Below are 23,451 nucleotides of genomic sequence, written 5' to 3'. Positions count from 1 at the left end.
CTTTCAGCTTTCACTCTCTCTCTCTCTCTCTCTCTCTCTCTCTCTCTATGAAGCTACTACCTGAATCCTTCATAAAGATAACTACTTAATTTTGTTTTAACTGAAAACATTTTCAAAAGCAGGGTAGACATCCATCAACTGGAAACTCGGTAAGCAAGCTATGCTCCCCGCACACACTGGGATGAAAAAGGAAGGCACTCCCGGAACACACGACAACGTGGATGAGACTCGAGAACATTACACTTAGTACAATAGGCAGAAATAAAAAATACCTATTATCTACCTGAGTCCACTTATGTGAAAATCTAGAAAAAAGCAAAACCAGAGTGACAGGAGATAAGCAGCCTGGGACCAGGCGTGGGAGTGGCTACTGACGGCAGGGGAGCCCCAGGAAATCTTCTGGGTGATGGAAGCATTCGCACACTCGACTGGAGTGGGGCTGCACGCCCATGACCTTCACCGACACTCAGCCAGCTGCCCCCTAGGCTGGGTGACTGTTATGGTATGTGTACCTCAATAAAACTTCCTTTCTAAGTGAGGTAGAAGGAATGGAGTCAGTGCTTAATGAGAAAGGGGTCTTCCTTTGGGGTGATGAAAATGTTTTGGAACTTGATGGAAGTGGTGGTCCCACAACACCGCGAATGCACTCAATGCCACTCGACTGTGTACTTCAACATGGTCAATTTTACATCAAGTGAATTTCGCCTCCATTTTTTTTTATTTTAAGTAGACATAAAAATTTATGACGCCCATTCTGCAGATGAGAAAACTGGACTCAGAGGAAGCAGTCAACTGCTGGTCCCGGGCTTATCCACCGATGCCTCAGACCCAGTTCAGAGCATCTACACCCAGTAGAAGAGAGAGACCTGCTCTGTACTTCCCCGAAGAGGCCCTTGGCTCTGGGGCATTTGAAAACCAGAGCTTCCCGACAGGCCTTGGAGCAAGCCAGCACAGCAGCACCTGCAGGAGACTACCAAAGTCTTCGAGCTCCATCAACAGACAGGGCTGCCATGGGGGCAGGGAGTGCGCACCACCAAACGGGTGGTCTAACTAAGGCTAAAGCAAGGATGGGGGTAGGGAGGGTTCCGATCAGATCCAGGGTGGATGAGGTCTTCTAGGTCCTGCCAGTCAGGGCCCTGGGGAGTTGAGGGGTCAGCACCAACGTCAGGGACCCAGGAGAAGGACTCAGTAACGAGAGGGCAGCAGTCAAAGTGGACACGTCCACCAGCCACTTTGTGACTGGCAGGAGAGGGGTTAACTCCCTCCTGGTGTCTGCAGTTCCAAGAAAAGGAAAAGGAAAAGGGGAGAAGTTCCCCTCTGTGCTTTCTAAACAGAATCTTCAAAAACGCCCAGTGTCCCGGTCCTCCACTCTGGGGAGGGCCAGGACAGAAGACACACCGCCTGCAGATAGGCAGGGCCTGGGGCTCAGCAGGATGCAGAGTCTGGCAAAGCCCAAGGTCATCTGAGGGCACTCACTTCTCTCCCCCCCCAACCCCCGACCCAGCCTCTTGGCAGTGGGGCTGTTTCTCATGGGCGAGGGAGGGAAGCCAAGCCGTGCACCCACAGCTGTCCCAGCACCACACCCTCCCTCCTCCTGGAATTTCTGAAAGCCCTGCTCCCTGGGAGCCCGCAGGGTCAGGAGCGGCACACCCAGTTCCAAGATGCTTTCTACTGCCTGCCATGGGCATGGAGGTAACTCCAGATGCCCCATGTCTCTCCCTCATCAGTGTGCCCCAGCTCCAGCCCAAGCAGGGGCACCCTTCAGAGCTAAAGCCAGTCCACATGTCAGTTACAGGAAATAAAACGCCTTCTAATTCTACTATTAGACATTCACTCAGGAGAGGTTTCAAAGGCTTCAGTTCATTCCTGAGGAAGGGGACCTGTTAACCTATAGGCATCTCAGCTAAGAGCAAAAATAGGCATGTTGATGCTAGGGTGAGAGCAGTCTGGAGTCCCCAGCTCAGAAATGAGGGGTCCCAGGAAGGGCTGGCAGGCATTTATAAGAGGGTGGGGAGGTCCCCTGGAGAATGGGGGGACAGTGAATGTGATTCTTTAAAGGAAAGGGGGAGGCCAGAATTCCGGGGGGCCTCTAGCTTATGTCCTAAGAAGCACACCAGGGCTGCCTCTGAGCCCAGTGTGGGACAAACAGCAGGTCGCAGAAAGGTCTCTGCTGACAGGCCAGGAGTGCTGAGCGTGGGTCCCACCACAGGTCCGTGGATCTGCTCACGTTCCCTAAACACGCCAAGCTGTCACATCTCTGCATGGGCTGCTCATTCTGCTTGGGAAGCCTTTCTCATCCGTGCAAACTCTTGGCCATCCTTCAAAGCCCACCTGAAGCACCACCCGTCCCCAGGCAAGCCCTTCCCCCGCTCCAGCTCCAATCACAGCTGGCCCGGACCCCGGGAAGGTACCAGTGGGAGAAGGTAGACATGTGCCTCTCTCATCTGGCAGGGACTGAGTCTCACTCACCTTTGATCCCCTGTACCTCATACTGAACCTGGGGGCAAGAAAGGCCAGGAATTGGAACCAAGAAGCCATCCTGGTGCCTTCCCACCATGAGGCACTGTGCAAACAGCCTGGCCTCTGTGGCCTCACAGGTCTCTCCCTCTGCTGAGATTAACTGGAACCATGGTAACAGAAGCACCTAATGTTTAATGAGCACTTACTATGAGCCACACACTACCCCAAGGGCTCTCCATGTGCTACCTCCTTTCACCCTTATGACATTCTTATAAGAAAGTTACTATTATTAATCCTGTTACACAAGGGAATCAGGCACAGAGAGGTTAAGTGAGTTGTCCGGTGCCATACAGCTAGCAAGAGAGGAAGCCGAAATTCAGATCATAGTGGTCTGGTTCCGGGCCGGTATTCTTAATCGCTACAGGTCTGTTGAGGGGTAGGAAGATGGTCACTTGTCAGGACAAGCTCTAAGTGGAAGAGGAACTCAGAGATTTTAAAGGCTAGTTCTCCCCGGACCTTCTCTTTCCCCAGGTCCCAGCCAAACACCTAGGAAGAACAGCAGGGCCTCCTCCCAGATCCGGCCTGCTGCTCGCAAGCTCATCCCAGTGCTGAGTACCAGTTACAGGAAACACAAAAGGCCCATCTGCAAGCCCCCTGGCCCAGGCTGGGAAGATGCACGGCTGCCCGCTGGGAGGCAGAGCCATAATTTGGGGCTATTCTTAGCAAACCACTGGCTCCCCTCCCAGAGGCCCAGCAGGAGGCAGGCCCAAGCTTCATACACCCTGCCTGCAGGCGTGCAGAGGTCCCACAGGGCTAAGGACCGACTGGTGGGCAGGAGGTGAGGACAAAGCCCTCCATCTTTCAAACCAGAGGTGCCTGGCCTGCTAGCCTTCCCAGGGCCAGGCACCTCGCTGCTGAAGCAGCTCTGGAGAGTCCTGGCCACGGGGGAAGGCTGGTCACCAAGGCTCCACTGACAGTGCTCGCTCTGTGCCAGACCCTGGGCCACACACTTTCCACTGATTATCTCACATTTAACCCTCACCACACCCCAAGGGCGAGGGGTTACTGGCACCATTTTAAAGATGAGGCATTTCACCTTAAAAATGAGTTAGTCAAGACATTAAGTAACTTGCCCAGGTAACACGGTGAGTTAGTGTCGAGCTGTATCTCCCAATCTCCAAGTTGAGCCATAGTCAGATTGGGGGCAGGGGGGCCTTCCCTGTCCAAGGGTTTGGGGGAGGGGCAGTCCATACCAGAAAGCAAAGGTCTCATCAAACCCAACTGCATGTCTACTCTTTCTCTTCCCCAGAGATTGTCCCTTCCCTGCCAAAAACCCTCAGGCTTGGGCTCAGAAGGAGAGTCCCCAGCCAGGTACCTCCCCTACCCTGACCACACGACCTGACTTCAGGAAGCCCTGGAGACCCAGGGGATATGAGCCTCAAAGTTCAAGGAGTCCCTGATGGTGTTTAAGGCATGCACCCAGCCCTGTAACGCAGGGAGTAAGGAGGTCAAAGAACTCTCGGGGTGAAACAGAGGATACTGAGCCCTTTGGGGTCTTCAAACACCAAAGCGGGAGTCCAGAAATGAAGCCACACCACACAGCACCTGTACCACCTCCACCCCAAACAGGTCAGCTTTCAGGCACTGCTGCCACACACAGTCACAGGGGTAATTGAGCAGCACTTGCCTCGGACTATATCTTGGTACCTACCTCCGACTGTGTTCTGCCCTCTGCTGCCGGAAGACTCAGCACGTTTAAGTGTTTGTGTTGTCTGTGTCCCAGGTGCCCAGAGCCAACTCCATGTCTGCCCAGGATTCAAGGCACGTCCATGTGGCTCCATGTCTCGCGTTGGTGAATGTCAGCTCACATCCCTGTCTGTGCTTCCGTGAGCCCACCCATATGTCTGTCCACTTCCATCAGCCAAATCTCCATGATAGCATAGGTCCATCTATAGAGTATCTGCGGCCTGTGCGTGGTCCACACTTGTGTGTTCACACTGTCTGCCCCTGCACATGTCTGTGCCTTGGGTTGCGTGCCCACCTCCATTGCCTTCGTGTCCATCTGTATCCAGTTCCTCCCTGCCCTTGCCCACAAAGTTATAAACCTGAGCACGCGCGCACATCTCTTCTCATGCCAGCATTCCCCACCTGTGCCCGGGTGACCCTGTGTGTGCTACCTGTTTGGAGGCAGGTGGGTGTGTTCACCCAAGTACTCACAGTGCCGGCTAAGGGCTAAAGGGTGAGTTCAGCAACTCCCACCCCCAGAACAGCTCCCAAGGTCACAGGCACGAGCACACTGCCGCCTCTGCAAAGTGTTCCAGAAAACAGAAACTTGCCAGGGATATGTGGGAGAGGGCAGAGCAGAGCCCTAGACAAAGCAGAACCTCAGAGGTGAGGTCAGGATGCCCCAGGTACCACTCACCTCAAGCCAGCCCTGCCAGGCCTACCCACCTCCAACACCCCAACTCCAACTCCCGATGGCCAGCGAGGGGAAGACTGTCTGTCTGCACTCACAGGAAACAGTGTCTGGCTCAGGGCCTCCAGCCTGACATACTCATCCGCAGCCCCCAGCGATAGAGGCTCTTCCGAAAGGAAGAGAGGACTTCCTCCTGTAAGGCTGGATCTAGACCCTAAACCTCGAGAGCCCCAGGGAGGCTGGGAGAGTCCTATGGTCAGCCTGACCCCAGAAACCACATGTGCTTCTTCAGAAATCCACCAGCAGGAAAACATAAAAACAAAAAACACCTGGGAGTGGGGCTGGGGCACACTCCAGCTGCTCCCTGTCCATGGACGTGGTGAGAGGGCCTAACCACTAGCACGGTAATCACAAAGGATGGGTATGGAGGCAGAACATTTTAAACATATTTGCACGGCTGCCTGAGAACTGCATCCCAGCTCCCCTAGCAACTGCAGACCATATCACTCACTCAGCAATTAATCATGTGTATGCTCTTGGTATTTCCACTAGTATTACTATTAGTCCGGGACTGGGATGGAAACCCTGTATTAGCGAACTTTCTTTGTGTTTATGTCTTGTCTCCCCCCGTGGGGCTGAGCCACCTAAGGGGAGAACCCTCCAACACCTTCCACCACTCCCACCCTCCCTGGCATTTAAGAAATGCTCAGTCACGGGTCCAGGTTGCTCTGCAGGAAGCCAAGGAGTCGGTGCCTGGAATTCTGGTCGAGAGAGTAGGGAAGCTGGGAAGCTTCCTGAAGTCAGGGAGCTTTTCTTCCATTTCTGACTCCCCAAGAGATAAGAACACATTCCAACCACCCTGGCCACTTTCGAAAGTCCAGGGCAACAGTCTCCCGCACAATGCACTCTGCTTTCTGACGGGCCTCTTGCCCCTTCAGGAAAAACCTCTTAAGATGAAAAGGGGGCTCCCCTCAGAGACCCAGGCCTACAGGAGGAAAGGACCAGATGGGGCCCAGCATCAAAGCTTGCAACCCCTGGGTTCTCTGGACTCTTCCCGGTGCCATGGGCCTCAAGCCCCTAAAGATGAGACCAGGGACCCCAAGTGTGGATCATGCAGCGTCCTGCCTCGCCGCAGCTGCACAGGAAGCCCAGCTTGTGGGCCTTGCCCCAGGCCTGGCCAGTACGAGTGGAGGTGTTGCCAGCCCACATCTACCCCAGTCCGAGGGAAACCTCCTCGAGGAAGTCGGTAGCCCAGAGCCGGACAGACAGAACGACTCAATAACTCCTCACTGTTTAATATGTGAGGTTCCGCTTCTCTCCCAGGCAACGATCCCGCGCGGGTTTGGGTGGGGGCCCAGGACCTCTCTTCTCCGCGGAGCCCAAGGAGGCGTGCGATCTGGGGGATGGGGAGTGGGTGGTCGGAGCAGCCCCGGCCCGGGAGTGCCCAGAGAACTCCTGAATCAGCCCTCCCTCGCCAGCCCGGGGCCGGACGCATCGGTACCTGCCAGCCCGCGGCTCCGGGGCATCCGCGCTCCTGAGGCTGGCGCGCTGCGCCCGAACGGCGGGCGCCGAGTCAGGCAGCGGCGGGTCGCGCCCGGCGCGGGCTCCGGCTCGCTCCTCCCAACTTCCCCAGCCCATCCGTGGGCAGAGGCGGTTCCGGAGGCTGGCAGCCCGGGCGCGACGAGGCGAGGCCACGAGAGAAGGAGCCCGCGCTCGCCGGCGAAGGGAGCTGCCCGCCCCAGCCGGAGCACGCCGCTCCGCTCCGCGCGCCCCACGACCCCCAAGCCGAGGGGCGGATCCGGCCAGGCCGCCAATCACCGAGCCCGCCGCCGCCCGGCCAGCCCGAGCCCCGGCCCCAGCCGCCAAGGGGGCGGGGGTCTCGGATTTAAAGACACACTCACCAAGCAGCGTTCCGATTGGCATTCCAGAGCCGCGGGAGCCTGGCGGGGAGGGAACGGCTGGCCCCACCTTTCCCGGCCCCGCTTCCTCCCTTCGCCCATCCACCCTCCGCCTGGAAGGAAAAGTTTGGGACGGGGGAGACGGCCTGGGAAGCCAGCTCCTCTTCCCTTGTCATTAGTTCGGCTAGTTCTGGAAGAAGCCCAAACCCTACATCCAGCCTCCCTGGCAGGAGAAAGAAGCAAAAGCTCTCGGCGCCACACCCCCTCCCAGACTCCAGCTCCCCGGGAAATCGGCTGGCCCTCGCCGCTCTCTGCTTTTTAAAGCCAGGCCAAGCCTCGGCGAGACCGAGACAAGCAGCTGGGCACCGGAAGAATCCTCGCTGTGCTGTGCAACCTGAGCTAGACGATTGCCCTCTCTGGACCTCAGCCACCACAGGAGTCAACGGTTGAGCCCTTAGAAAGCAGACTGTCCACTCAATCGTGGGCTTCTCCCAAGCCCTAGACACCCTCAGTCCCCGGAGGCGAAAAGGGAAGAATGAGGCAGAAACTTTGGAAGGGGAGGGGTCCCTCTGCCCCCACCCCACGGCTCCCTACAGTGATACGTACAGTCCCCACCCCCAGGGGGCCCTATCCCCGCCTCCCACTGACCGGGCACGGCAGCCCAACCAGGCGCACCCCGACGCCCCAGCAGCCCATGCCAGCCCTTCACGCATTCGCTCTCTCGCCACTGTTTCCTCTGGGGGAGATGGGCTTTGTTGTGGTTGGTGAGTCACTTCTTCCTTCACTCTGCTCCTCACTGGGGAAATCGGTCTTCCTCACCTGTCACTACCTGCCTCACCCACAATCAGGGCTGCAGCAGGAGTCGGTGAAGTCCAAGTCTCCCCAGGATGAAGGCAGCGCAGGCCTCACCTCTCTCCAAAGTCAGGCCAGAGGCGCTGGGCTAGGAGAGGGGCAGGCAGGCCCTGCAGTCCATGGGAGCCCTAAGAACAAATAAAGACAAGCGGAATGGCTGTTATTTGTGGTACTCTTACCAAGTCTCCAGCACCCAGGTCTCAAGTGCTTCACTGGATGATACTATGAGAGAACTACTTTTATTATCCCTCTTTTAGTGGATGAGGAAACTGAGGCCCAGGGAACACTCGCCCTCAGCTCCAGGCCTTCTCCTGTAACAACCAAGATGTGCGAGGAGGAGAGGAGCGGAGAAGACCCAGGAGTGGCCTTGGGAAGCAGACCTGACCTTCAGAGACCAGTAGAGCTAGGCTCAAGTTGGCTCATAGTTTACTGCCTGTGTGGTCTGTGACATAACCTGTCTGATCTTCAAGTGCCTCAGCCAGAATATGGCCTGTCCTCCTTCAAAGAGGTGTTGACAAGCCAGGAAGCTGGGGCATGTGATGCCTTGGCGTGGCATGTGGCACATTGTAGGCACCATCTTTGGGCACTGCTCCCTTCCTTTCTCCTCTTTGTACAATCTCATATACCACTCCACCCTGTGTCAGATTCCCCAACTGAAGCCCCTGCCATACTGAGGATGCTGATAATGCATCCTCATTATCCTGCATTATCCAGGATAATGCCCCCTTGCAGCCAGGACTAAGGTAGGGGTACGTATGTGCACTAAGACTGTGCTTGAGCACACACATATACACATATACAAACATGCACACATACACACATGCACACATACACTACTCTTCCTCCCTGGGATCTGCTGCCTCTCTAGACTGAGCTCCTGGAGGACAAAAGTCCGTGTCTGACCTGTCTTTTGGTCTCCAGCACAGTGTCTGGCACATTGGTCATTCATTCATTCATTCGTGTTCACCATGCACACAGTAGGTGTTCTTGTTGAATCAAGCAGAAAAGTCCAGGGCAGAGATGTCCCCAGAAGAACCAGAATCACTGCCCTTCTGGCTCCAACAGACAGCCTCGGGGCTCAGCTGGTAGACCCCAGAAGTAGAGGGCTGGGGGTTTAGAGGTATCTCAGAGACAGGGTACAGATGGCATCCAGATCACAGCATCCGGCCTCACCAGCCCGCCCCCAGCCCCTGAGGTTCTGCCAAGTCCTTGCTCAGAGCAGCAAATGCTGGGGGTTCCCCCCATCACAAGAAAGCCTGCAGGACCAGATCCTGCCCCCCACCGGACCCAGCAGCCTGGAAGGGGGACGGTGACTGAATGTTGAGGAAGAGACGAAGGAAGGGACACAGCAGCCCTAGGTATACCCCAAAGAAGGCACTCTGCCCTCTCTCTACAACCCCAGGCAGAACGGAAGAATCAATTGGGCCAACTCTCGCAGCGCAAACTGCCACAGAAGCTCCCCAAGAAGTCTGTAAGCTCAGAGCAGAAGCCCAAAAGTCCACTGAGAAAGGATCAGTGGTCCCCGAACAGGATCTCAGAAACTAGAGGGCTCAGGACCCACCCCTACTGACCCAGCACCTCCACCAGAACTACCGCCACCACCCTACATCCCAGACACACAAGCACCCGAGACGCCATCTTATCATCTAAAGAATGCCAGGGCCCCGCGGGTGGCCCTGCAGTACAACTGTGTGCTCGTGTGTGAACACGTGTATGTACACATATGTGCTTGTGTTGCTCAGGTATGTTTGCAGAGATGTGAATGAGAGTGTGCATGTTTGTGCGAGTGTCTATGAGCGTGGATGTAGGAGTGAGCATGTGTGTATATGTGGGCATGTGTAGCACACACACAAACTAACCCACCACCGTCCAAAACCAGGCGAGCCGCTACTGCAAAGGGTGGTGAACCACCCCATTACTCACGCTTCCAAGAGAATTGCCAGTGGCCATCCACAGCGCCCTCTGCCCAGGCAAGCAAGTCCCAAGTTCAATCCCTGCGAAGAATCATAAGCTGTGCGAACCCCCGGTTCCCTCGTGGGAACGCTCAGGCCAAGAATTATTTCCTGACACGTAGAAACGACTCGCCGGAAGGCAGAGGAGCTGGGTTCAAACCAACAAAGATGAGACTTGACAAAAGATGAGAAACAGGCTCTACTGCTCTTCTCTGCTTCTCATTGCACACCAAGCCCACCACAGGCTGGGGGACACTGGGCCCGAGGAATAGACAACATCAGGGCAGGAAGCCAATCTGGCGCTGCTCCCCGTGGCCACGGTATTGCCAAGACTGGGACCCACATGGGCCCTCCATGGTGGGTGTCTTGGAGCCTGCAGTCTTCCCTGTGAGCCAGGTGGTCTCTGAGGCCCAACACAGACCCGTCCCCACCTGCCCCAGCTGCCTCAGGGACCTACTCTGGCTGTCTGCCCCTCCAGGCCCACAGCCCCACCACCGGGATCCAGCAGCCCTCGCTTGTCGGGCCTTGCTGTGTGCAGTCCAGGGCTGAAAGACACGGGCTCTGAGTAGGGCCAACTTGCCCTGGATCTAGCCTCAGCAATTTTACCACTATGTGACCCTTACCCTAAAAGTCACCACATTTCTCCAAGTCTTTTTTTCCTCATTTGTAAAATGGCATGAAGAGCAGTTTATGCCTCCAGGAAATGTCTGGAGGATTAAAGGAGTGCCTGGCACTTGGCCAGAGCTCACTGACCGAAGCTATTGTTATTGTTACTATTATTGCCACCTGAGCTCACACCCTCACCCAGCCCTGAACCTGCCAGGGCAGAGGGGTTCTTCAAGGCTGAGTTCAGTTCAGGCTCTACCGCCTCTAGGCAGTCTTCCCTGCTCAAACGATCTCTGTCTGCCCTGGACTCCTTCCCCCTCACCTCTGTGCAGGGCCCTAGTACTTGAGCACTCCTGCCTGGCACAGAATACATGTGCAATAATTGACATTATAATTATCAGCTGGATTATTAATTTCATTGGTTGGCCCTCCTTTGGGTCTAGGTCCAAGGATAGCATCTCTCACCTCCCAAATTCACACACTAGGTTCAAACTTTTTTGACGAAACTCAAAGTAAGAAATACATTTTAGGAACTTCCCTGGTGGTGCAGGGGATAAGACTCCACACTTCCTAATGCCAAGGGCCCGGGTTCGATCCCTGGTCAGGGAACTAGATCCCACAGGCATGCCACAACTAAGGAGCTTGCAAGCTGCAACTAAGGAGCCCACAAGCTGCAACTAAGGAACACGCCTGCTGCAACAAAGACCCCACGCAACCAAATAAATAAATAAAAATTTTTTTTAGTAATTTTATTTTATTTATTTATTTATTTATTTATTTTTTGGCTGAGTTGGGTCTTCGTTGCTGCGCGTGGGATTTTTCTCTAGTTGCGGCGTGCACTGGCTTCTCGTTGTGCTGGCTTCTCATGTCGTGGAGCACAGGCTCTAGGCGCTCGGGCTTCAGTAGTTGCAATGCATGGGCTCAGTAGTTGTGGCTCGCGGGCTCTAGAGCACAGGCTCAGTAGTGGTGTGTGGGCTTAGCTGCTCCGCAGCATGTGGGATCTTCCCAGACCAGGAATCAAACCCATGTCCCCTGCGTTGGCAGGCGGATTCTTAACAACTGTGCCACCAGGGAAGTCCCGTAACTAAATATTTTTTAAAAAAGAAATACATTTTAGGGTATATATCCGGAAAAATTAAAACTCTAATTCAAAAAGATACATACACCCCAATGTGTACAACAGCACTATTTACAGTAGCCAAGACATGGAAACAACCAAAGTGCCTATCAACAGACATTTGGCTTAAGAAGATGTGGTATATTTATACAATGGAATATTACTCATCCATAAAAAAAGAAATATTGCCACTTGCAGCAACATGAATGGACCTAGAGAATATTATACTTAGTGCAGTCAGACAGAGAAAGACAAATACTGTATGATATCTCTTATATGTGGAATCTGAAATAGGATTCAAATGAATCTATATAAGAAACAGAATCACAGACATAGAAAACAAACTTATGGTTACCAAAGGGGGAGGGAGGGAGGGACAAATCAAGAACATGGGTTTAACAGATTCAAACTACTATACATAAAATAAATAAGCAATAAGGATTTACTGCATAGCACAGAGAACTACATTCAACATCTTATAACCTATAATGGAATAGAATCTGCAAAATATATATTAGCTGAATCACTTGGCTGTATTAACACAATATTATCATGGCCTGAAACTAACACAATATTGTAAATCAACTATATTTTATATATATATATATATATATTTTTTTTTTTTTTACTTTGGGACCGCCAGCTACACAGAGACATAAATATACAAAAAAAAAAAATAAATGCTTAGCCTTACTGCATGTGATGCACTCTGATACTTTCTAATCTATCCTATCCTACTTCCTTCTTTTTTTAAATAAATTTATTTATTTTTATATTTTTAAAATTTTTATTCTTTTGGCTGTGTTGGGTCTTCGTTGCTGCGCACGGGCTTTCTCTAGTTGTGGTGCCTACTTTTTGTTGTGGTGTGCGGGCTTCTCATCGCGGTGGCTTCTCTTGTTGTGGAGCATGGGCTCTAGGCGCACAGGCTCAGTAGTTGTGGCACACAGGCTTAGTTGCTCCGCGGCATGTGGAATCTTCCCGGACCAGGGCTCGAACCCGTGTCCCCTGCATTGGCAGGCAGATTCTTAACCACTGCACCACCAGGGAAGCCCCTATCCTATTTCTTTTTGTTTTTACTGATTGCAGTGCACAAAACTGATTTTACCTGTGACCTGCAGTTTGAAAATGCCTTGAAGAACAATGACGTCCCCGAGGGCAAGGGGACCTCCCCGCTACCCTTCCCCCAGCACTTCTCAATGCCTGACTGAAGAGTGCCCAGGACATGTGGGAGGAGGGTGATTCTATCTCCAGAACATTCCTCAAGTACTACAAGGAGAGCCCTCCATCAGAAGAAGAGAGAAAAGGGAGAAGGAATCCTGGTTCATTCAGTCAACAGATATTTCATTCATTCATTGTCAGTCAGTCAATCAATAAACATTTACAGAGCCCCTTCTATCTTCCAAGCCCTGTTCTAGGCCTTGAGCAGTGAATGAGGCAGACAAGTTCCCTCATGGGGCAATGTCCCTTTATGGGGCTGACATTTTAGTAGGATGGGGCGAAGGATACAATAAACAAGGCAACATCATTCCTGAGTGATTCATGCAATGAAGAAAATAATAGAATGGTAAAGAAAAGTGGGGCTACTTTAGAAACAGTGGAGGTCTCTGAGCCTCAGGTAACTCATGACGCTTATCTCACTTACCTGAGCTGGTGGTTGTGGGACTTAAATGGGGTGATGACTTCAAAGTATGTAGCACAGAGTGGCCTTTACCGTCATCGCTATTCGATGGATAAGCGTGACTGAAGGCAGGCTGTGATAAAGTTCCACAAAGTGTAAGGTTGTACTGGGGTTCAGAGGATGATGAGGGGACACGCTGATTACAGCACAAGCCCGGGACCCACGCACGTACTGGCTTCTTCCTCTGCACAGCTCACCTGGCATGCCTCTCCCCATTTCCCAAGCCACAGCTCCCTACTCCTACCCCACCCTACAATTCAGCCCAGCCCAGTTTGACCAGTCCTCTCTAAGAGCTGGGCCACTGAAGAGTTAAATTCCTTCTGGTGGGTGTCCTGAGCTGCACAGGGACAGATACCAGCAGCCTTCACCACCCCACCTGCGCCTTTGTGGACTCCCGCTGATCAGACAACACCTGCCCGGGAACATGGGTGCTGACTCCCAGCAAGATAGCAAGAGGGTGGAGACTTGGAGCCCAGCCCCAGGACATGCTGAAGGGTCTGGGTCTGTTCACTTGGAGCAGAGAAGGCTCAGAGGCAGGACACTGTCTTCTGGTCCCTGCACGGCTGTCGGGAAGTGAGTGAGGATCCCTGTCTCAGGTGAGTTGCTCAAGCATCTGAGCTCCAAGCAGCAACGTTAAGTACCTACTATGTGCCTGACCCTGGTCTCAGGGTGCAGACCCCACCCTGCCCTAGGTGCTCCCAGACCTGTGAGGCAGGCAGAGCAGTAAATTTTCAGAGAGACGTGTTTCCTGCAGGGTGGAGTGGGGACCAGGACGCTGGGAGGGTAGTGATGAGGACACCAGCACCACCTCCCAGGTCAGCTCAGAGTGGAAGTGGATGTCCTGTGAGGGCCCTACCAGCTCAGGGATGTACACTGATTTGTTTCGGCTTTGGCATCAGACAGAGCTGAGTTTGAATTCAGTTTCTGCCACTTCTTAGCTACGTGAACTCAGGCAAGTTTCTGAGCTTCTCTGAGCCTCTGTTTCCGCATCTATAAAATGAGGATTGGGACCTCCCTGGCAGTCCAGTGGTTGAGACTCTGCGCTTCCACTGCAAGGGGCGTGGGTTCGATCCCTAGTCTGGGAACTAAGATCCCACATGCCACGCAGCCTGGCCAAAAAATAAATAAAATTAAAATTTTAAATCGTGCTTATAAAATGAGGACAGTCACACATACTTTGACGGGATTTTGAGATTAAATGAACTAACAAATTTAAAGCCCTTAACAAATAGCTGTCCAAGAAAATGCTCAATAACATAATAGCTACTAGCATCATCAGAAGATCCCCTCCTAGGGGTCTCCGCCCGCCCTCACCTCCTCCCTCCTCTCCCTCCCCTCTCATAATGTGCAGAGAATCCCCTGCCCCCACTGCTATGAGAAAGGAGCTCCAAGTGACCTTCTGCTGGGTCTCACTGCAGAACCCCAGGCCCTGGACATTGAAAATAATGAGGCGGGGTGGGATGGGGGGTGTTGAGAGGGGGTCTGCCAAGTCCTGCAGCAGGAAGACCATCCATCCCTGAATAAACAGGCTGTCACCCCTTCCCTCCCACTATCCTTCTTCCTTAAATAACCCAGATCTGTTGCCCAGTTGTATCCAAGCAACACTACTCAGGCGCCCAAGGATGTCTTACTCTGACAGAGCCATTTATGAAGATGCTGCAAGGGAAAAGGGGGCGGGGCAGGGGTCAAGGGAGCTACAGAGGCCTGATAGCGCCTTCCCAAGGCCTTCAGATGGCAAGTTCCTGGTCCCCAGGAACAGAGCTCCTGGGCTGACTCCTCACCAGAGCGGTGGGCAGCAAGGAGTGCTTGCTTACCAGAAACATTCCAGCGGAGGCCAAGACCTCCCAGACTTACAGGGAAGATCCCAGACTCCCCGAAGCTTGGGACACACAGGAGCCAACGAAGTGCCTTGGAAAGATCACTGGCCCAGGCTCAGCCTCCTGAGCTCTAGTCTTGGTGCCAAAACTCACTGGCTGTGTTATCCCAGCCAGGTCACCCACCTCTCTGAGCCTCAAAGAACCTTAGTGCCAGAAGAGGGATAGGAAAAAAAAAAAAAGGAAGAGGGATAGGAAAGGGACGGCCTCACACTTTTTGACAGTATCTATCCCCATGACAAATGTAGACTCTTCACCTCAGCAATTCCATTTCTAGGAATTTAGCCTAGAGATGTGCCTGAACACGGACAGATTGACAACTGTGCGAGGTTATTCCTCGTTTGCGATGGTGAAAGATTGGAAACAGCCGAAAAGTCTGTGGACAGAGAGATAATTGGCTAGATAAACTCTGGAACATCTAGAAACTGGAAATGCCATGCAGCTATTTTAAAACACGAGGCAGGGCTTCCCTGGTGGCGCAGTGGTTGAGAGTCCGCCTGCCGATGCAGGGGACATGGGCTCGTGCCCAGGTCCGGGAGGATCGCTCGTGCCCCGGTCCGGGAGGATCCCACATGCCGCGGAGCGGCTGGGCCCGTGACCCCTGGCCGCTGAGCCTGCGCGTCCAGAGCCTGTGCACCGCAACGTGAGAGGCCACAACAGTGAGAGGCCCGCATACCGCAAAAAACAAAAACAAAACACAACAAAACAAAAAACACGAGGCAGATGTATGTGGGCTGATGGAAAATGATCTCTAGAGCTGGGAGCAAACTCCAGGAGTGGACATGGACAGAGACGGTCAGGGCAGTGTAGTCTGTGACAGTGGGCACTGGAGCCAGCCTTGGCATCTGTCTCTAAGGGAATAGATAAGTCACATGGATTCCAACCACAGAATCCCATCCAGCAGGTATACCCAACAGTCCAGGTGCACATGTAAAGAATGTGGAGTGAGCTTGAAAACACAGTATCCTGTGAAAAAATAATAGAGCTGGATTAGTCATACAATACCATTGATGTAAAGTAACAACACTCACACACAGAAAAATAACAATAGTTTTTTAAAATGAGGATATGTGCATTATGCAAGAACACTGATCAAACACACTACCATGGGTATCTATGAGAAAAAGGAATGCGATGAAGGGGAAATGAAACGAAGAGAACAATGCAAGAGAAAGGCCTCACATATATTGATGATGATTGAGGAAAATTATTTACTTAACTGCAGCTGAGGTAAAAAAGAAGGAGAGAAGGCGGGAGGGAGGAGAGAAAATTGCAGGACAGGTCTCTAATATTCTAGCACTTTAGGAGCTGTATAGATATAGTTCCTCAATATCCACTGGGGGATTGGTTCCAGGAAGCCCCTGGATACCAAAATCTGCAGATGCTCAAGTCCCTTATATAGTAGTGCAGCTGTATCAGCTGTACGTACAGTGGGTATCAGCTGATGTGGAAACTGGATGTAGAGGGTTGCTTATCTATACATACAGACACAGAATACAGTTGACCCTTGAATAACACAGGTTTGAACTGCAGGGGGCGACTTATACGCAATTTTTTTACTAAAATACTACAAGATTCACGGTTGGTTCAATCTGGGGATGCAGAACGGGAGATACCACCAGGGGCCAGCTATAAATTAAATTACACGCGGATTTTTGACTGCGCAGAGGTGGGCACCCCTAACCCCCGCGATGTTCAAGGGTAAACTGTACATTAAATGTCTCTGAAGAACAGGTAAGAAACCAGTGATTTTAGTTGCCTCCAGGGAACTGGGTGGCTGGATGGAAACTTCTCACTGCATACCTTCTTGTGCATTTGAATTTTGTTCCATGTGGATGTGTTGTCTATTTTTAAATAATAATAATCAACTGATAGGCTTGTATACACAGGGTCAGTCTCTGGAAGGCTACAGAAGATGCTGGGAAGAGGGCTTAGCCCTCAGAGGATAAATGAGGCCTGGGGAGGGGAAGCAGGAAGCTTGGGGAGGGGAATTGGGCTTGTCCTCCCCTCACTATCCTTTTGTACAGTTGGCTTTTTTTACCCTATGCATCTATGATATATTCGAATAACTGTCTTTTTTTTGGCCATGCCACGAGGCATGTGGGATCTTAGTTACCCGACCAGGGGTTGAACCCTGGCCCTTGGCAGTGAGAGCGAAGAGTCCTAAGCACTGGACCGCCAGGGAATTTCCTAATAACTGTCATTTTTAATTTTTATTTTGAACACTTTATATATGCCCAAAGGAGAGACTAGCATAATCGACGCTATATACCCATTATCAGATATGACAATTATCAAGATTTTGCCACTCTTGCTTCATCTACTGTTATCTTTTTTTTCTCTTTTGGTTTTCTTTCTGGAGTATTTTAAAGCAACCTGCAGACATTACACAATTTCACCCCAACCTCAATCAGAATATGATGGATGCAGTAAACACATCTTAAAGAAATGAAGTCTAAGAGGCCAGACAGAGCACCCTGGAAGACCTAGAGGGATTCCCTGTATGAAATCTCTGAGGGGTAGTGGTCCCTGCCTCTGCTTGACTGTTCCCAGAGACAAGGAACTCACTCCTGACCCAGTCTCCTTCTTTGTCTTAATGGCCTAGAGCTAGGCTTCTCAGAAGGAACAGACACCACCCCCCATTCCCTTTGTTGTCTTGGAGGCACCCAGCCATGGGAAGAAGCAGCTCAAAGCCACAGAGAAACAGCCCAGCTCATTAGAGTCCCTTCCTTTCCAAAACAAACTCAGAAGCATAATGGCACGCCAGGCACGTTCACGTAAACTGGAGGCCACTAAAGACCTGCTGGCTTGGAAGGCCTCTCCAGGCGCCTCCCCTCCCCAGGCCGTCTGAGACAGGCATTCACTGTCCTGGCAGTCAGGGGTAAACCTGGGGCCAGGACTGGACAACTGTTCCCAGCTGGCCTATGTGTGCATTTGAATCACCAGCAGGAGGGATTCGACCACAGATTGCCAGGCTCCACTCCAGCCCTCCTAAGCCAGAATCTCCAGAGCTGAAGCCTGGGAAAGCCCCCTGGGTGGTTCTAAGGCAGTAGTCAAGTATCCGGTGTTTGGGAACCAGCGGGCCAAGTGACTCCAAGGCCCTCTTCTGCAAAGGGCCAATCCGACTCTTAGCAGCCTGCTTCTGTACCAAGATTCTGGCCTGCCCCAGGCCAGCCCAGGGTGTAGTGTTCCCACCTGCGGCTGGCAGGGGACCAGGTGATGCCAACTCCTCTTAAGAGTGTGCTGGCCAAGGCTCAGAAGGGCACAGACAGCCCCCCAAATCCAGGGTGCTTTCTGAGGCCAGAGGCACAGATTCAGAAATGGCATCTCGCCCCTTCCCCTACAAGGTCTTCCCTCGTACAGGGGAAGGGAGACACTGAGTGTCTACTCTGTGCCACAGTTCACATGCATTAACTCACTGAAGCCTCACCCTTGCCCCATGAGGAGGCAGGAGCCGTCTTATCCTCCTTAGCAGATGAGGAAACTGAGGTTCAGGGAGATGCACTAACCCACCCCAGGGCACACAGCTGGTAAGGGGCCAAGCTGGGATTCACACCAGGCAGCCTGACTTCAAAGATCTGCTTTTCTACCCACAACAAAAGCTCAGCCTGCCCCTGTGCTCCAGCGACCGAGCAAGATATCTGCCATCCAAAGTGTGGTCAGTGAGACTATGCTCTGCATAACCAGGCATCCCTGGGTCAGGGTATGTGTCCCTCCACAGTGCGTGTCAGTTATGTTCTCTGGAAAGGTAAAGTTAGCAGTGCAGTCGGTTTATTGAGGTAAATGCCAGTGAAAGACAAGGGGAGAGGAGGTAGGAATGAGTGGGGAGAGACTTCACACCATATTGCAGGTCTGACACCCGTGCAAGGATGGGGAAGGAAGGAGGGTTGAGAGGAAGAGCCGCAGGCCCAGGGCAGCCCTGAGAACATCTCAGCCAGGCCAAGCGGGAAACCAGAAGAAAGACTGCTCACTAGAGGAGTCCTGCGTCTGGCAGATGTGGCCCAGCTCTAGTACCCGCGCTGGGCTCAGCCACTGGCCAGGAGCCCAGGGAGGTGGTGGCCTCCGTGTGAACGCAGCAGTGGATCCCAAAGGTGGGGCAGCTGAAGGCAGTCAGCTAACTGCATCCTGCAGCCAGTTCTCTGCAAGGGAGCTCAGAATAGCACATCTCAAGGCTACCACCCCTGGCATGATCCATTGGCTTGAGTGTCCCTCCACCACTAGGCAGGGAAATATGTACTGTTCACTGCTGTGTTCCAGCCGAGGGCACAGCATATACTAGGAGCTTAATAAATGCTTGTATAATTGGCCAGGCCAAACATCCAAATGCAGCAGGACAGCCGCTTCCACTGTAAGAGGTGGTCTTGGGCAGAGGAAACAAGGAAGAAATTCAAGTCCTGAGTACCTACATACACCAAGCTTGGACTCAAGGCCTGCTTTTGGATTACAAAGGGCTTTCTCAAAATTACCGTGCTGGCTATTTTCAGCCAACCTGAGAAGTAGGTGCCACTCCCTCATCCCAGAGCACTGAGGCTTGGAGTGGTGATGTCACTCCTCTGAGGATGGCTCTCCTGACGCCAAAGCCTGCTGTGCCCTGCTCACTGTAGCAGGTCCACAAGAAGCCCTGGGCAGGGACCCCTCCTGGGGCAAAAGCCGGGAAAGGGGGGTCCACATTTAGGCCCTGGGGAAAAGAAGCTTCCTTAACCTTGCCTGGTACTCCTCATCCCACCTTTCTTTCCATCAAGACAGTCAGACAACCCCTCTAACTGAGCAGAAAACCAAGAGGCCATGGGCCTGATAAAGGCCATGACCAGACGGATTGTTTGGACAGAGCCCCTGACCAGGCTTCTGGAGATTCAAGCCCTAATCTAGATCCTGCCTCACCATGTCTCTGGGCCTCAGTCTCCTCACCTGTAAAATGAGATAAATAACTCTTGCCTTGCACATAAACACAGGTACTCTTCTCAGACCCCATCTATGGTGGATAGGTGAACACATTGCCCATTTGGCGGTAAGTGACAAACTTCAGACAGCTCTGGTGCACTGTCAGAATGAACCCCATGGTTCTCCTTCCATGGAACATCAGGGCTGAGGGGCTCTTTGCGGGAATTTAACCCAACTCCCCACCTCACCCAAGAATGCTCCCCACTGTACTCTGATCCTTTACTGGGTGCTTTCTAAGCGCCAGGTACTGTATTAGACTTCAGATCCATAATCCCATTCCTCAGTTTTGAAAAGCATATTCCACTACTATCCTCATTTTTTGAATGAAGAAACTGAGGCACAGAGAGGTTGAGGAACTTGCCCCACGTCCCTCAGCCATCTCTGACCTCAGAGCCCTTGAGTTCAGCCAAAGTGCTCCCTGACTTTAATCCCCGCCCCCCCCATGGGAGCTCACCCCCTAGCGAGACTTCTCTGCAGAACTGTCCTCCTCCTCCTAACATGAATCTGACCTCCACTTTCCAGCCACTCTTCCTCAGTCCCCAGCTGGTCCTGTCCCCACCACCCTGGGACCACCAGCACACAGGTACATACCTCTTCCTTTCAAATATTTGAGAAATACCATCTCCTACCCTGCCTGCAGACTTCTCCAGCTAAACAACCCCTGGGCTTTCAAAGCCCCGTGGGAGCTTCCAAGACCCGTGAGAACTTCCAAGACCGGAAAAGGCCTAAACTGTTATTCCATCTCCAGGTCCCCCAGGGAGCTCTTTCCCAAGGGGGTCGAGAAGGGAATGAAACGCTTCTCTCTCACCACTCAGCACCTCCCTACCCCCAGGGATCTGGTCTCCCGGCTCGGACTTCACACCTATCTGACATTTGACATTCAGAAACCTGCAGACAAGTCTCCTTCTGGAGCCTGCACGCACCTCCCAGCCTGTCACTGCCCCCCTTCAAATCTCTAGCTGCTGCTGGCAATGAAGCAGTGAAGCGGTTAAAAATGCTCACTATTCTGTAGGGAGAGAGAGGGAGAGGCCAGGATGGGGGTGGGGCAGGCAGCCAGAGGCCAGTGGGAAGGAAATAAAGATCCCCAGCAGGGGATCAGGACAGCCCAGGACAGGGTCTTGGAGGGGAGCGGGCTAAGTCTCCCTGCTCAGGGGGCCCCAGTTTCTGCCACAAGTCCCTGCCTTCCTCACTAGTTTGTTCCACATTCTCTTACTTCCTCTCACAGCTTCCCCCTGGTCACTCAGGGACAGCGACCTCCTACCCCCGCCTCCAAAAACCACTATTCAAAAAGTTAGTGTTTAATGGGTATGGCGCTTCATTTGGGGAAGATGAAAAAATCCTAGAGATGGATGGTGGTGATGGCTGCAAAAATATGTGAATGCACTTAATGCCACTGAACTGTATACTTAAAAGTGGTTAAAATGGTCAATTTTATGTTATGTATATTTTACCACAATAAAAAACAAAAAAAACCCGACCTAAATGGGTGGGAAATCCAAAAAGGAGGGGTTGTATTTATGTGTGTGGCTGATTCATTTTGCTGTGTAGTAGACACTAACACAGCATTGTAAAGCAACTATACTCCAATAAAAATTAATTTTAAAAAAACCCCCACAGAATGGAGAAAATAATTGCCCCCTCCCCCCTACACAAAAGACCTCACCAAGAAGTCCCAAGTGGCCAAAGCTCCAGCTCTGAGTAGGAAGACCACTGTCTGGGAAGTGGAGACCTCACACCAGCCCCATGGAGCGATCCTGGGAGTCCCAAAGCCGCCTCTCCCCACCAGCCTCCCCAGTGGCAGCCCTGGAGCAAAGTGCACCTGTCAGGCCAGTGAAGGCCTGGAGACCCTCAGTCCCAACCCCAGGTCAGAGCTAGAAGGTACCAGAGGCACCAAGAGGCAGTGCCTGGCCCAAGGTCACACAGCAAGTTAACCACAAGGCCCACTGAGCAGACCCAGCCCTGAGCTGTCCTCAGAAGGGAAATGCAGGCCAGTTGGGGTCTGGCAGCAGTTTAAAACAGAATACCTAGGCTATTTCTCCCAGCTGCTTCCCATCCTGCCTGAGGACCTGCTAACGTGAGGAGCCTCTCAAGTTTCTCATTTCCCCACAGGTTCTACACTCGGCCTTTGCAGCCCTGGCACATAGAGCCTTCACTCCCATGGATGGCAGCATGTCATGGAGGGGTCAGGCTTTAGAATCAGAGAGGCCTGCCTGAGTCGTGATTCTGTCTCTATAAATATGCTTCTTAGACTAGGCCCCCCATCTGTAAAATGGGCACAATAATGCCTAATTGGTGGTATTCTTTGAGGATTAGCACAAATGATATAATACCTATGAAGGGCCTGAAATGCAGTAGGTGCTCAAAAAATTTCTTTTCTTTCCTCTTCCCTCCTGGGGACCCAGGGCCTTCTGCCTAGCACAAGTGGTGCAGAAATGGTCAGCAGCATCCCCCCTCACCCACTGATTGCCTGGGTAACCTGGGGGCAAGTCCATTGCCTTCTCTGGGCCTGTTTCTCCACCTGCAGAATGAAAGGGTAGAGCTTGCTAATCCTTCACTGGTGTATATAACATACCTAAAAGCACATGTATAATATCTTTTCGGGCATGCTATCTACAAGAATGTTCCTAGCAGCATTATTCAGAATAGCCCAAAATATGTAAACAACTCAAAGGTCCATCAAGAGAAGAATGGATGAACAAACTGTGGTGCAGGGGACTTCGCTGGTGGTGCAGTGGTTAAGAATCTGCCTGCCAATGCAGGGGACATGGGTTCAATCCCTGGTCCGGGAAGATCCCACATGCCGCGGAGCAACTAAGCCCGTGAGCCACAACTACTGAGCCCACGTGCCACAACTACTGAAGTCCGCATGCCTAGAGCCCGTGCTCCGCAACAAGAGAAGCCACCGCAATGAGAAGCCCGTGCACCGCAACTAGAGAAAGCCCACGCACAGCAACAAAGACCCAACACAGCCAAAAATAAATAAATAAAAATAAATAAATCTATGAAAAAATTATAAAAAAAAAACTAAAACAAATTGTGGTGCAGCGTCTTAATGGAATACTTCCTAGCAACTAAAATGAATGAACTACCAATTCACCAACATCATGGACGAAAAGAGCTAGATCCAAATGAAAATGTAGTGTAAGATTCCATCATTTAGACAAACTCCTAGGACAGGTAAAACTAGCCTATGATGATTGAGGGCAGAAGGGTGGTCACCTCTGGGTGAGGGGTGACACTGACTGGGAGGGGGCCTGAGGGAACCTTCTGGGGCACTGGGGATGTTCTATATCTTGATCTGGATATGTTACATAGACGAATACAGCTGTGAAAATTCATCAGATTATGACTTTAAAATCAGTGCACTTTATGCATTATTTTCATCATCCCCTTTGCCCACTAAGTTCCAACCTAACTTCTTTCAGTTCCTCAAACTGGCCAGTTGTGGTCCCTCCTCGGGGTGTTTGCACTGCTGATCTCTCTTCCTAAGATGCTCTTCCTCCAGATCTTCCTTCCTTCCAGACCTGCCACCTCCTCGGAGAGACCTTCCCTGTCGCCTCCACCTGAAGCAGTCCCTCATTCTCTTACTATTCCGTCGCCCTAATTCTCTACACAGCACCCCATCACTATCTGATACTTTCCTTGTTCTGGCTGTTT

General features: G+C 52.2%; 1 protein-coding gene across 13 annotated transcripts in view; it reads right to left on the bottom strand.

Annotated features, from left to right (window-relative positions):
- Nucleotides 1-23,451, bottom strand: part of PALD1 (phosphatase domain containing paladin 1) — a 142,160-nt gene that overhangs the window by 93,446 nt on the left and 25,263 nt on the right. The window contains exon 1 of one of the 13 annotated variants that reach the window (XM_024132134.3): nt 6,778-6,866. The exons of 11 other annotated variants lie outside the window; for them this stretch is intronic. The gene's annotated coding sequence lies outside the window, so the exon portion shown is untranslated. Of the gene's footprint in view, nt 1-6,377; nt 6,464-6,777; nt 6,867-23,451 lie in introns of those variants that run through there. One more of the 13 variants, XM_024132133.3, reaches the window with a different exon arrangement.

Source organism: Physeter macrocephalus, chromosome 20, assembly GCF_002837175.3.
Source record: "Physeter macrocephalus isolate SW-GA chromosome 20, ASM283717v5, whole genome shotgun sequence".
Taxonomy (NCBI): domain Eukaryota; kingdom Metazoa; phylum Chordata; class Mammalia; order Artiodactyla; family Physeteridae; genus Physeter; species Physeter macrocephalus.
Note: the sequence above shows the minus strand (reverse complement) of the source record. Positions and strands in the feature narration are given on the sequence as shown.